The following is a 12,032-nucleotide window of genomic DNA, read 5'->3' as shown; positions in this document are numbered from 1 at the left end:
CTGTCTTGGATTAAAAAAAAGTCTACATTGAAATAAAACAGGCACTGAATTATAAATGGTATTATAATATAATTGTCTCGGTGTACTGAAAGCCATCATCCAAAAATCTAGAAAAGCTGAAATGGAAAAATCTGCATTTAAGCAATAAAATAACATAAAAATAACTACTCAGATTCAAAAGTCTGTGGCTGTGTCAAGAGCCTTTATAGTACTGCTCTTTAAAAGCAAAAGAAAATATTTCACTCTTCAGTGGTGTAGAATTGGGAGCACTGGGGAAGCCAGTAGTCCAGCAGAAATACTGCTAACAATATAATTTGCTGGGACTTACAGCTGATTACAGGGCAAAAATAATTGACTCAAACAAATCTTATTCTTAAATGGCAGAAGGACTAACTACAGCTTAATAAAGATAGGTTAAAACACATCCAACCTTTTTCAGTAGGAAAAAAAGGTTTTGTTTTGTTCAAGAGAAGGACACTGATAAATTTCTACTCCTGTTGCTCTCTATTTTTCCCATGGTTCCTTGAGATATAAATGCATGGTAGCAACGGCAACTATTTCAGATATTTATTTAGTACACAGGCAAAATGCTTCCTCATCTGTTTTCAAACACGTATCAGCATTTACAAAACCAAATATAGCCAGCTGTTTTCTGTAAGGAATTTCAGTCCCAGGAAGGCTTTAACTAAACACTTGCACTGTATCAGATTAGTTAAAACCCCCAAGTTTCTTCAGCTCCTGGTAACAGTTTGCCAGCTTTGACTGACATTAAGACAAAGAGTCCATAAACGCATGGAGTAAAGCATGTTCACAATCTCATGTCACATGTGATGGTCTTCATACAGTTCTGTAATTCATATTTAAAGTGAGGCCATAAGAAACCAAAACCTGTCATTGCAAAATATTTAAATTCATGTGCACGACCCTTTTCAGTAAGAACTACATAGACACGAGCTTCCAAATCCCAACATGCATGTTTTATATTTTTCACCTCTGCAAAATACTTTAAACTATTTACTAAGGAAAGAATATTAGTTGCCACATTTATTCAATAAAAGCATTCATACCTAAAATTCACTATCATTCTAACAGAAAAATCTCATGTAAATCTGTAATGACTAGATAATGAATGCAAAGTCTTACCTTTCCCTGAAGCAACAGTTTCCAGTCGTGATCTGTCTTAATGCTTTAATTTTGCAATTTAATTTTCATAAATAGTTTTCTATGTCAGACAGAGATGGGTTAAGTGCAAGCAGCCTGGATGCTCTCTTGCTTGCTTCCTGGAGATCACTGTTCTGCATTGTGAGCCATCACAGCTACCTAGGGAAAACAACAGGCGCCTTAACCTTCAGTCATCTGGACAACGTGATATATTACTGCTCCCAGATTAAGCAAAAGATTAAACAAAATCCAAGTCTTAAAACATGACCTTAAAAATGGTATTTATCTAGCAAACATTTCATAATAGATGCTGTTAAAAGAATAATTGCATATTTTCTTACCAGGAATTCATGCTCTTGGATAGAGACACAAAACAAGTGGGAAAATTATATATCCAAATGTTGTAAATTTTTTAAATTACAACTTGTCTTTACAGTGACAACATGAACTAGTCTTTTTGTTGTTTGGTTGGTTTTAGTAGATTTCTGATCAGAAACTATAAGCAACAGCAGAAACTGCATTATGCTGTAATTCCTTAAGCAGAAGTAAACAGAGTGGCACCTCTGGAAAATAAAACTGCTGAGAGTAGGAATCTTTTGCTATTCAGGTACAACTACAAGGCCCCTATAAGAACAGGAAACATTACATTTCTATTTGGTGAAACCACAGGCATCTGGCAGCCATTTTTTTAATTCAGCCTAATAACAGCTGCAGGCTCAGAAACAACAATTATTCACCCATAACCATTCTTCGAGACAGGCCATGTATGTTTACTCTTATGCTACATGGAAGCAGCACAAAGCTACCACCGCAACATTTCCTCACCTAGACTGGCTGACATCTTCTCAGCCCTCAAATAACACAACACAGAGATGGCTTTTGGGCTGCAGGACTGTTCTTACTCAGGTTTATGTCTGGGATTCACTGGTCATGGAACCATGAGGAGCATGAAGTTGTCTCTGGTGGTCCTTCTCCAAGCAACACGCTCATCGTCTGCTGCCATGTTACTGTCAGTGTGTCCAAGGTTTTAATGCCAGTTTGGAAGGTGGAGATGGAAAAGAAGCTGAGAGTTTTGAGCAGATCCCAACAGGAACAAAAGGCTCTGAAGCTGAGACTGCCACCTGCACCACGCCTGTGTGCAAAACCACTGGCAGCAGATGTGGGCACCGCGCTTTGAGGGAGAGGGCTGTCCCGTGACGGATGTGCCCAGAGGCTCACAATGCTGGATCATCAAACCCAACTCGCGTTCTGTTACTACAAGGAGAATTTGAATGTTGTCTGTGAGCTTAAGGAGTGATGATGCTACATAGGTCTGTGAAATGAGTAAGACACCTTGTTTGCTAACTTCAATATGAGATGCAGTTGCTCGGGGCCTCGTTCAACCATAGTGTTGAACACCTCCATGGACAGAGTCAAACCCACCTGGACAACCACAGTGCTGTCAGAGCAGCCTCTTGAACGGCGTATCTCAACCTGAATACTCTAGACCCACAGGAGCAAACAGGACAGTCCAACTCCAGCAACACTGGCTGACCTGTTCAGCCCCAACAAATGTTTGATAGGGCACTTAATCAACTGAAATCAACTTAAAATCAACTGAATTGATATTAGCAAATGATACTCAGTTTTCTGACATATGATAAAGCGGTGTTTTACAACCATGTCTCCTCTCTCCACCCTTCCCTTAACAACAGGAACCACCCTCACCACTTCACCACATATTATTAAACGGTTTATACTTTTTTATTTCTCTCTCTTCAGTGCCTTCTTCCTTCTGGATAGCCCTTGGAAGGTATTTCCCACAAAAACACAATAGCACTTCTGCTCATGCTTTAAGAAGCAGTACTGTAAGTCTGGATAATTCTCTTCTGGCATGTTTACGCAAGAGTTCAGGTTTCCTGAAGATTAAGAGAACTATCGAACTGTGACATCTAAGTCAAAAGTCACTGAGACAGACAGGGCAGCCATGGCTCAGATCTGCTGCTTCAAACTTTCTGCAAATTTAGGTGTCTTTTTGTATGCTATACTCCAGATGCATTTTAAAGATAAGGCCTTATTGTTTAGACGTTTTTTGGTTTCTGGAAAATGAGAAGTGACAGACGGCAGATCTGACAGGTTCCTGAAACTACTCCAGTTCCTCATCTCCCTGCTGAGAAGCCCGTTCACGTTTGTGAGATGTTGTCAGAGATGTACAAGATTTTTGGACAAAAATTTATCAAGTTTTAAACTCAAAGAAAATCCCAAAAACATGGAATACTTCAGGTTATCATAATCAATACAACAGAGTGGATTTAGTCCATCATACATCAGATCTGTGCAGTTAGATGAGACTGCATCTTAAAAGCAATCACCTTTTTCTGCATATTCATGTGATAAATTTGCATTTTCCAGTCTCTGGTAGCCTGAAGTCATTACCCTTCACTTTGTGGGGAGGACAGTCAGGAGGAGAGGGAGGGAGCACTTTCCATAACAGACTCTCAGGCAACACTGTAAATACTGACTTTCATGGACACACTTCATTTACAAGAACAGGGGCAGGGTGAATCAAGCAACCTCCAGCCAAACGCTACAGCCTTGTGCAGACACACCACCTCTTCAGTCCAGTAGATAAAGGGCACGCTCTCCTCCACAACCACTGCAGAAACCGGACCCTGAACAAGGACAAAAATTAGGAACCTGAAATAAAGTACAGTATGGACATGATTTGTCTGACTGCCAAGTATTGCACAATTATTTGTCTTATGCTTTCTAACTTTTTATTAATTCTCCTTCAGACATTTCTTGGTAAGTATGCTATTTCTACACAGGTGTTATTTATACCAACCTATGGCTGTCATAGATCAGGTGTTTTGTTACATCGGTATCAAAATATATGCAATACAACACGTATAAGCCACAGAGATCATTGGCACTTCCACTGTGACCAGCTTTTTCTACTGAAAAGCAGGATTTTTATTTGTGTCATTTTTTAGAAGTAAAGAAAATAAATAAATAACCTAAGTAGGTACACATTGTTCTTGTAAATATTATTGGTTAATTAATATTTAAAAGTATGAAAACTGTGGCATTAAATGCACAAACACTGCAGTAACTCCCCAGCTGTAAGGTAAGATCCCCAAATAAGGAGGTTTGTCGAAATACACATTGTTCTTCAGAAAACAAAAAAATGAGTGATGGTAGGAGCTGCATCACTCCAGCACCCTCTGTTGGCCCGTCCTCCTGCAGCACCTTCCCGCCTGCACTCATTTCAGAGCGTCATTTGTTCCGTCCTTAAGCTACGACAAAGATTCCTTTATACAGAAAGACACATGAAAAGGAAAAAAACAAAACAAAACAAAATAAAAACCAAACAAACACACCACATCTCAGCCCTACTGACAGAAACTTGAGATATATAGCACAATGTAGCTTAATATCAGAATACTCAATGCTGCTGGACCTGTCATGCATTAGCCAATCTTTGCAGATGGTCAGAATTGATCTGCCTAATTACAAGGGTAAAATGTTCTTTACGAGCCCACTCTTTGTCTGATACTTCTAATAGATTTCAATACTAAATAACATTGACACCAACACTAAATAGCAACTTATGTGCAGCTCCCATCAGTAGAAATGACAGCTCTCCTCAAAGAACAACTATTTATATGAGACAACTTTCACCGTGGCAACTGAGAACTGACAATAAATGCATTACATAGACTATCATCCTCAAAAGGAACTGCTCAAACCACTTCTGGTGACACATGCAGATAAATTGAGTCCAGATGCCAGATACAAGGTGATTTAAATATAAACTCTATATACTGCTTTCTGGTGGATGGCCAGGAAAGGCAGGACCAAAGCAGGTCTTACTGAGCTGTCTGGCTGCTTCCACCAGCCAAATGGTTAGTAACTGTCTACTTTACCTACAGCTAAACCCTAAAGCCAACACTGACCAGAATCCAAGAACCAACAGAACAGCTTTTCTTAGCTGACCTTAACAGCAGCGAAAAATTTAGTCTCAGAAATGTCACCAGCTATTGCAAACCTGCTCCTAACACTCTCTCTTAACTTTGCAACTTTAAGCTCTGTACAGTTTTGTACCTGCCTAGTTTTGTTTTCACAGCATCCTACCTGCTCACCTGAAATTCATACCCATCATCTCTCCACCCTTCCAGGCTCTGCTCTGTGTGTCTCTCTTTTCTGCATGCAGCTTCATGTGATTCTCTCCTAATATTTCTGTGTTTATCAACTTTAGGACGGTGCTAATAAAAACTGATGGTCAGATAGTAATCTCCAGAACATGATGAAATGTACACAAACTTTTGCCAACCAAATTTGTAGTACTTCTCAGAAAGCATCGCTTCTCTGTTTCAAATATTTACACACATGCTTCTACTTGGAGTAATTTATATTTTACCACTTAACCGGGATGGAGAAATCAGTTTGATTTGGAATGTCAAGATGTGAATTATTAGAGTCAAATATTTATTGCACAGAACAAACCAGAAACGATCTCACAAGATCTGTGTAGTTCATTTGAGGTCACTCACAAACCAGTCCAGAAGCCAGAGGAGGACCCAAATTGAACCCACATCCCTAAACCTCAAAACTGAAAAAAAGCAATTGAGCATTTGCAATGCATGATGTTATCATCCATTTTCAGGAGTTACTATTTTGAGAGTTATTTTCAGGCATTTATATTCTTGCTTTACACTTGTTTCTGCTGGCAAAGATTTCTTTCTCTGTAGCTGTTTTATTATTTTAAAGCAAATTTACTGCTTTATTTTTTTTTCCACGTTTAAAAGGTCTGGTTCCAAACCAGTAAATGGTAGAAGTTATTTCCTTTAAGACTTGGCTGCTCATTAGGTGGCTGGTTGGGGCTGCAGTAGCCTGTTCAGTAACAGGTTATTTACGCAATGAAGTTCCTCTGCCTGGCAACCCTAAGGGTGGGGTTCAAAACAGCAACAGCACCAGTTGTTCTGCAACTGAAAGTGAGGGCAAAAAGAAAAAGAGATGCAGGAACAAGGAGCGTAAGGGGAAATACTGCTTTTCGTCATGAGAAATGCAGCTTACTAAGAAAAGAAGGTAACAAACAACACAGAAGAATGAATCAAAGGCAGCTGAAATATTTCCCACTCAATGTTGTAATTAATTCTGAGATCATGATATGATAACGATTACTAAGATAAATAATTCATGCAGAGAACACGTTAATATCCTGCAGAGGATCATGTAAGTACTTCGCTATTCTGGCAATGATCTTCCCTTTCCATTGAATACTGAAAGAACCTTCACTTATAAAAAAGTCTTGTTAAAAAAGTTACTGGTAAAATAGCTGGATATTTTGAATACTTGCAGAGCAAGCATTAGTATCTTTGTGCTGAGATGTTAAACTGAAAAAAAATAGTGAGGGCAAATATTAAAATCACTGTTGACGGAGTTTTAGGGGTAAAATTAACTATTCATTTAATTTACTAAGTTTGTGCTAGTTAAAAGTAGTCAAAATTATAATACAAGATAAATCCTATTATTTTGGAGATTTATAAAGAAATCTTCTGTGAAGGAATCAAGGAAACCAGTCACCTCAAATATTAGTGAATGAGAAAAAAAAAACACCAAAACTATTTGGCCCTATATCACTTCATCGTTCATAAAATTTATTCCATTTAACGATTTCCCCACTCTCCCCAATTCAGAAGTCTTTCCGTTCCTCTGCTTGCCCAGAAACTGATGAAGCACCACAGTGAGGATAAGCTTAGCTAGGGAAGTTATCCATTTATATTCATCTAGAACTTGTATTTTTTGAAGTATTTAATGCAGAGGGGAGCAGCCACCTCCCAGGCAGCGGGGATGTGCCCAGCCAGCCCGGGGGGTGCAAGGCCGCGCCAGGCCCAGCTGCCCTTGCTTCACTGCAGCTCCGGGGGCACAGCACAATGAAAAGCTTTCCGTGCTGGAAGGAGCAGGGCAGGGCTCTAGCAGTCGCTTGTGTCCACCCAACCAGCTGCACTTCTCTTCTAGTTCCACCTGGCCAGTCTGGTGTGAACAGCTCGGGAAGGCAGCGTCAACATTTCTGCACAGTGACACAGCTCGCACTGTACGTACAGATCTGGTCCTCGCGCTTTCTCCTCATGACCTCAAAGACAAGACGGATTAGTCTGTCTTCATACTTCAACTCCTACCCCAACATACTGGTCTCTTAAAGGGGAGTCTTTTCTGGTAACTATGTTGCATTACAGAGTAGAGTAAATGCACTAAATACATTTACTAAATCATATAATAGTTTGGGTTGGAAGGGACCTTCAAAGGTCATCTAGTCCAACCCCCTGCAATGAGCAGGGACATCTTCAACTAGATCAGGTTGCTCAGAGCCCCATCCAGCCTGGCCTTGAATGTCTCCAGGGATGGGGCATCTCCCACCTCTCTGGGCAACCTGGGCCAGTGTTTCACCACCCTCATTGTAAAAAATTTATTCCTCAGGGCTGACCTCAATCTCCTCTCTTTTAGTTTAAAACCATTACCCCTTGTCCTGTCATAATATGCCCTTCTGGAAAGCCTGTCCATATCCTTCTTATAAATGAAGACTCTGAGATGTATCTTTTATGCTCTAAAATAGATTGATAAACATACCTGTACGTAGCAGGCACTATTCTCTGATGTGTTGTTATATAATCCCTGGAGCTCAACTTGGTTGATGGATTCTCACCAAACACGTATAAGGTCACTCTTTTCTTTTACATTTACCTAATTTGTGACAAAATGTTCGCCTCACTTATTGACCGTATACCCACACATCCTGATTACTATTAGCAAAAGCAGTTCGCTAATAAACATTCTGAGGTCCTAAAAACATTTATTTAATTCACCAGCAGACAATAAGATAAACTGATACAAAAAAACACCTCAACTACTGAAAACTGGTAAAAGCAGGCTGGGATCAACCTTGTTTGCCATCAGGTGGCAGTACATGGATTACTGCCCCTCGCCACGGTCACTGAGAGCTCCATGTGCGTGCTCTGGAGAGCTCCACATTGATGAAAACTTTGAAAATTAATATCAATAAATGCCATCCCATTCCAGGTTTAAACTCTCGTGTCTCTAGCTATTTTACAACATAACGTTTTAGAACACAACCATTCTACGTAAATTTCACCTCAAAACTGCCCATCCGTCTTGAATAGCTTTGTATTTCTCAAAGATTTCAAGAGTGAAAAGGACAGAATCAGGTGGTATTTCAAATATCTGAGAGAGTTAAAAAAACCAAAACAAAGCACAAACAAAAAAATCCAACCCTTCCTCTACTTCACATTAACTTTTGTGGGGAAGACTCGAGCACGGCCAACACAAGTGAGCTGGGGGACAGAGCAGGATGTGAGGTGAAGGGATCTCGTTTCCCAGCATCAGCACCAGTTCCTCCTGTTCACAGTGATCACATAACTACAGCCTCATTTGGAGTCAGTGACAAGGGGAAAACACTTAACTGCTTATAAGATAAGGAGTTTTCTACACGTGACTAACAAGGAGGGTGCATGGTGGTGGGGTGTTGCACTCACCACCAGCGGGACAGTGCTGCGTTCTCAGGAGAGTTCTTGGCTTTGCTGTTCTCCTGCCAGCATTTCTAATGGGGCATCAGGTGTTGGCTGGGTGACTCCAGCAAAAGCGGAGGTCCATTGGAACAAAAATATTAAAAGTAATCCTCTTCTACAAAAATCTGACGTTTATTTTAGCAGGCTTCTGTGATGTGGCTGGCTGTGACAGTTTTCAGATGGGAATTACTGCTTTTGTTTTGCTAGTTTTAATTAAATTTGATCCTCTAAACTAGCATTTCATTAAATAGTTTTCTTTTTTCTGATCTCCCTCCACACTCTGTTTTGATTAATCAGATATGCAAGCAAATTCAGTGACCCAGACACTGCAATTTTAAATAAACAAACTCCGGATGAAATTCTTAAGCCATCTGTACAAAGCATCCCAGACAAGATTTAGACCTGAACTTTTCCAGCTTTTCTTGCAGGCACAAGCAAGAAGAACAATTTGAAAGACGGGCATCAAAACTGGTAGAACAGAAATCTGTTCTCCAGAGACCCTTTTCCTATCATGATCTGCATAGTTTTTCCCCCAGCTAAACAGCTTCAGGAAAAAAAACAGACAAATAAAACACCCACTGCAGCCAGTACCTTACCTTCATGTTACAAAATCAACCAGCTTTTCAATTTAGTTTAAATTTCCTTTGTCTAATAGTCAAATTCTGTAGTACAGCATTACTTTTTTCTTTTTCCAAAGCAACTAATTCTTTATTATTTTAGACAAAAAAAGAGTAGACAATTAATAATAAATCTAAGTAACAACCAAGCAAGGCCTCTCCTTGACTTACAGTTGACTTATCCTTTTTTTATGCCTTTACATATAAAGGCCTTCAGAGTGAATAATTAAGAAGAAAGACTAACAGAAGTAGCACGTAACTTCTTCAGTTTGGAATACTGATCAGTTTGCTGCCCACTTACTTGTTAACATATTTAATGCTGAAAAAAAGACAAAAAAGAAATACTGATCCCAATGTGAAGTAAACACTTTCAATTATTAGAGCCAAAGTTTCTACATATGAGTAATCTACAAAATCTACAAACGCAAAATCCGGGTGCCCAAATTGATAATAATGGCGTTCTGAATAATACCTTTAGTGACTGCACTTTCTAGCTTTCATGTATATGATGATATCAAAACCAAACTCAGAATAAGAATCATGAAGACAGCCAAAACAATAGATGAATTAAAAAAAAATTGCAAAATTATTTAAAAGATTACTTCACTTAGGAAAACTAAACAATTCAGAAGGCATCTCTAAGGACGCCTTTATACTTGCAATCAATATTGCTTTCTTTGGTTATACAATAAACTATTGTTAATCATGTTGCCAGTGAACTGCTTCAGAATTAAGTAGAGATCACTTTATTCAAAACTTACACTAACAAAACAAGATGAACATCTATCTCAACTAAACATTCTTTTCTCAGAAGTATTAATAGTGAGCAGAGCCCTTGATGCATTCTTCTTCTGCACTGTGCTCAGAGGAAGATCCAAATCTGTTTCTGAAGCCTCTGACAAATGTCTATCACTCTGTTTAAAAAACAGGTGGAAAAACTACATAATACAGTTTCAAGTTTTGACAGAGAAACTTGAGAATACCCTGTTTCCCCAAAACAAGACCTACCCAAAAATAAGCCCTAGCATGATTTTTCAGGACACTCGAAATATAAGCCCTACTCCAAAAATAAGCCCTAGTTACAGTTCATTAAAAAAGTCAATTGAAATAGTGTCCAGGCAGCTATACATGTAAAAAACAAATATGTTTTGAGGCAAAAATTAATATAAGACCCTGTCTTATTTTGGGGGAAATGGTATCTGTGCTTTGCAATACTCAGCACTATCAGCTTTTCTGCAAGAAAACACTTACAAAGAAATAATGTAAACAAATATTAACAAATGCATGCAACTTCAATGTTAATGTTTTCCTGTATGCAAATCATCAACAGTATCATGTATAGAATTAATTTACTGATGCTTAGCAACCCATATGGGAAATAAGGCATGGAAAAAACAATCTAAATTCCATGGAAATATAACAGAAAAACCACAAATACCAGGTAGCTGAAATACAGGCTTCACCAACCCATTGAAAAGAAGATACCCCTTTGCCTTTGTTGGAGGTCTATGCACATAAACAGGCTTTGATGCTGCAATTTTTTCCAAGACGTTGCTTCAAAATTTCTGAAAAGCTAATTAAGGAAAATAATTGTCTGTAGTGTTTATGCAATAACAGAGCTTTCCTTTGCTGTGTATAATTTTATAACACAATTTTAAGTGACCAGTAGACCGCAAACCCCAGCCCAGGTCAGCTCCACCCAGCAGAGCTTCACACCACCGTGTAGCACCCACCGGTCACAGCAAAGGCAGCTCTGCTGCCTAAACCGTGTCCTGGTTCCTGCGGCGCCCCAGGAACCACCAACATCCCGAGGGGAACCTTTGCAGCTCTCTAACTTCCATTTCAAAGGGACGAACAGGAAAACAAGGCCCAGACAACAGCTGCTGTTCACTGAAGAGTCTCCCATTAATTATGGGGCTGTGCTGAAAGATAAGTGCTTCTCCATTTTGAGGTTAATGATGGTTATTAGCTCTCTCAAAAATAAATTTTGCAAGTCTTTTCTCAAAGGTACATTTGTCAAATTGTCATCACCAATGTCATGTGTATCTGAGACCTTCAATGTATTGGAAAATCCTACCCTTTTTTGCAATTAATAAGGCTGTTTTCTAACATCCAATGTGACATTGACCGAAGAACGCAGGAAGAAACACAACCATTCCACCAAACAACTGTATCAAGATCTTGAAGAGGACACTACAAAGTACTACTACTGCATATACATGGGTCATTGCTTCAGGCACAACACAAACCTCCCTCTTGTTCAGTACAAAACCATTGTTAAACTATTGTGCATATAATACAAGTATGAAAAACATACACGTTTTGAATACAGTTTCTTCTACATAGACCACGGTTGGTCTGTATAAAGCCATCAATGTATAAAACACCAGTGCAAGTTTTACATTTGATTCAGTTCTGGGATAGACAAAAAAAAAATCTGAAAAATCTGAAAACCCAGTCTTTAAATATGTGTATCTGTGGGAAATAGGGATATTTAAGCATACTACCAACCAGCTGACAAAAACACTGATCATTTTGATATGTATCTAATATCTCTATGATCTTCTGTCCCTACTACGTTTAAGAAAGACAACCCCTCTCCTTTTCCTCTCAGCTTGCACGTCTTGATAACCATTACTGGCAATTTGCCTGTTTGTGAGCAGAAAAACGTGAAGCAAGCCTGTGCAGC

General features: G+C 39.1%; 1 protein-coding gene across 3 annotated transcripts in view; it reads right to left on the bottom strand.

The window, feature by feature from the left end:
- The window catches only part of FRY (FRY microtubule binding protein), a 235,033-nt gene that overhangs the window by 203,713 nt on the left and 19,288 nt on the right, over positions 1-12,032 (bottom strand). For all 3 annotated transcript variants that reach the window (XM_065051450.1, XM_065051454.1, XM_065051440.1), the window contains exon 2: positions 1,144-1,320. The gene's annotated coding sequence lies outside the window, so the exon portion shown is untranslated. The remainder of the gene's footprint in view (positions 1-1,143; positions 1,321-12,032) is intronic.

The sequence above is a fragment of the Columba livia genome, chromosome 1, assembly GCF_036013475.1.
Source record: "Columba livia isolate bColLiv1 breed racing homer chromosome 1, bColLiv1.pat.W.v2, whole genome shotgun sequence".
NCBI classification, from domain to species: domain Eukaryota; kingdom Metazoa; phylum Chordata; class Aves; order Columbiformes; family Columbidae; genus Columba; species Columba livia.
This window is presented reverse-complemented; position numbering and strand designations above follow the sequence as displayed.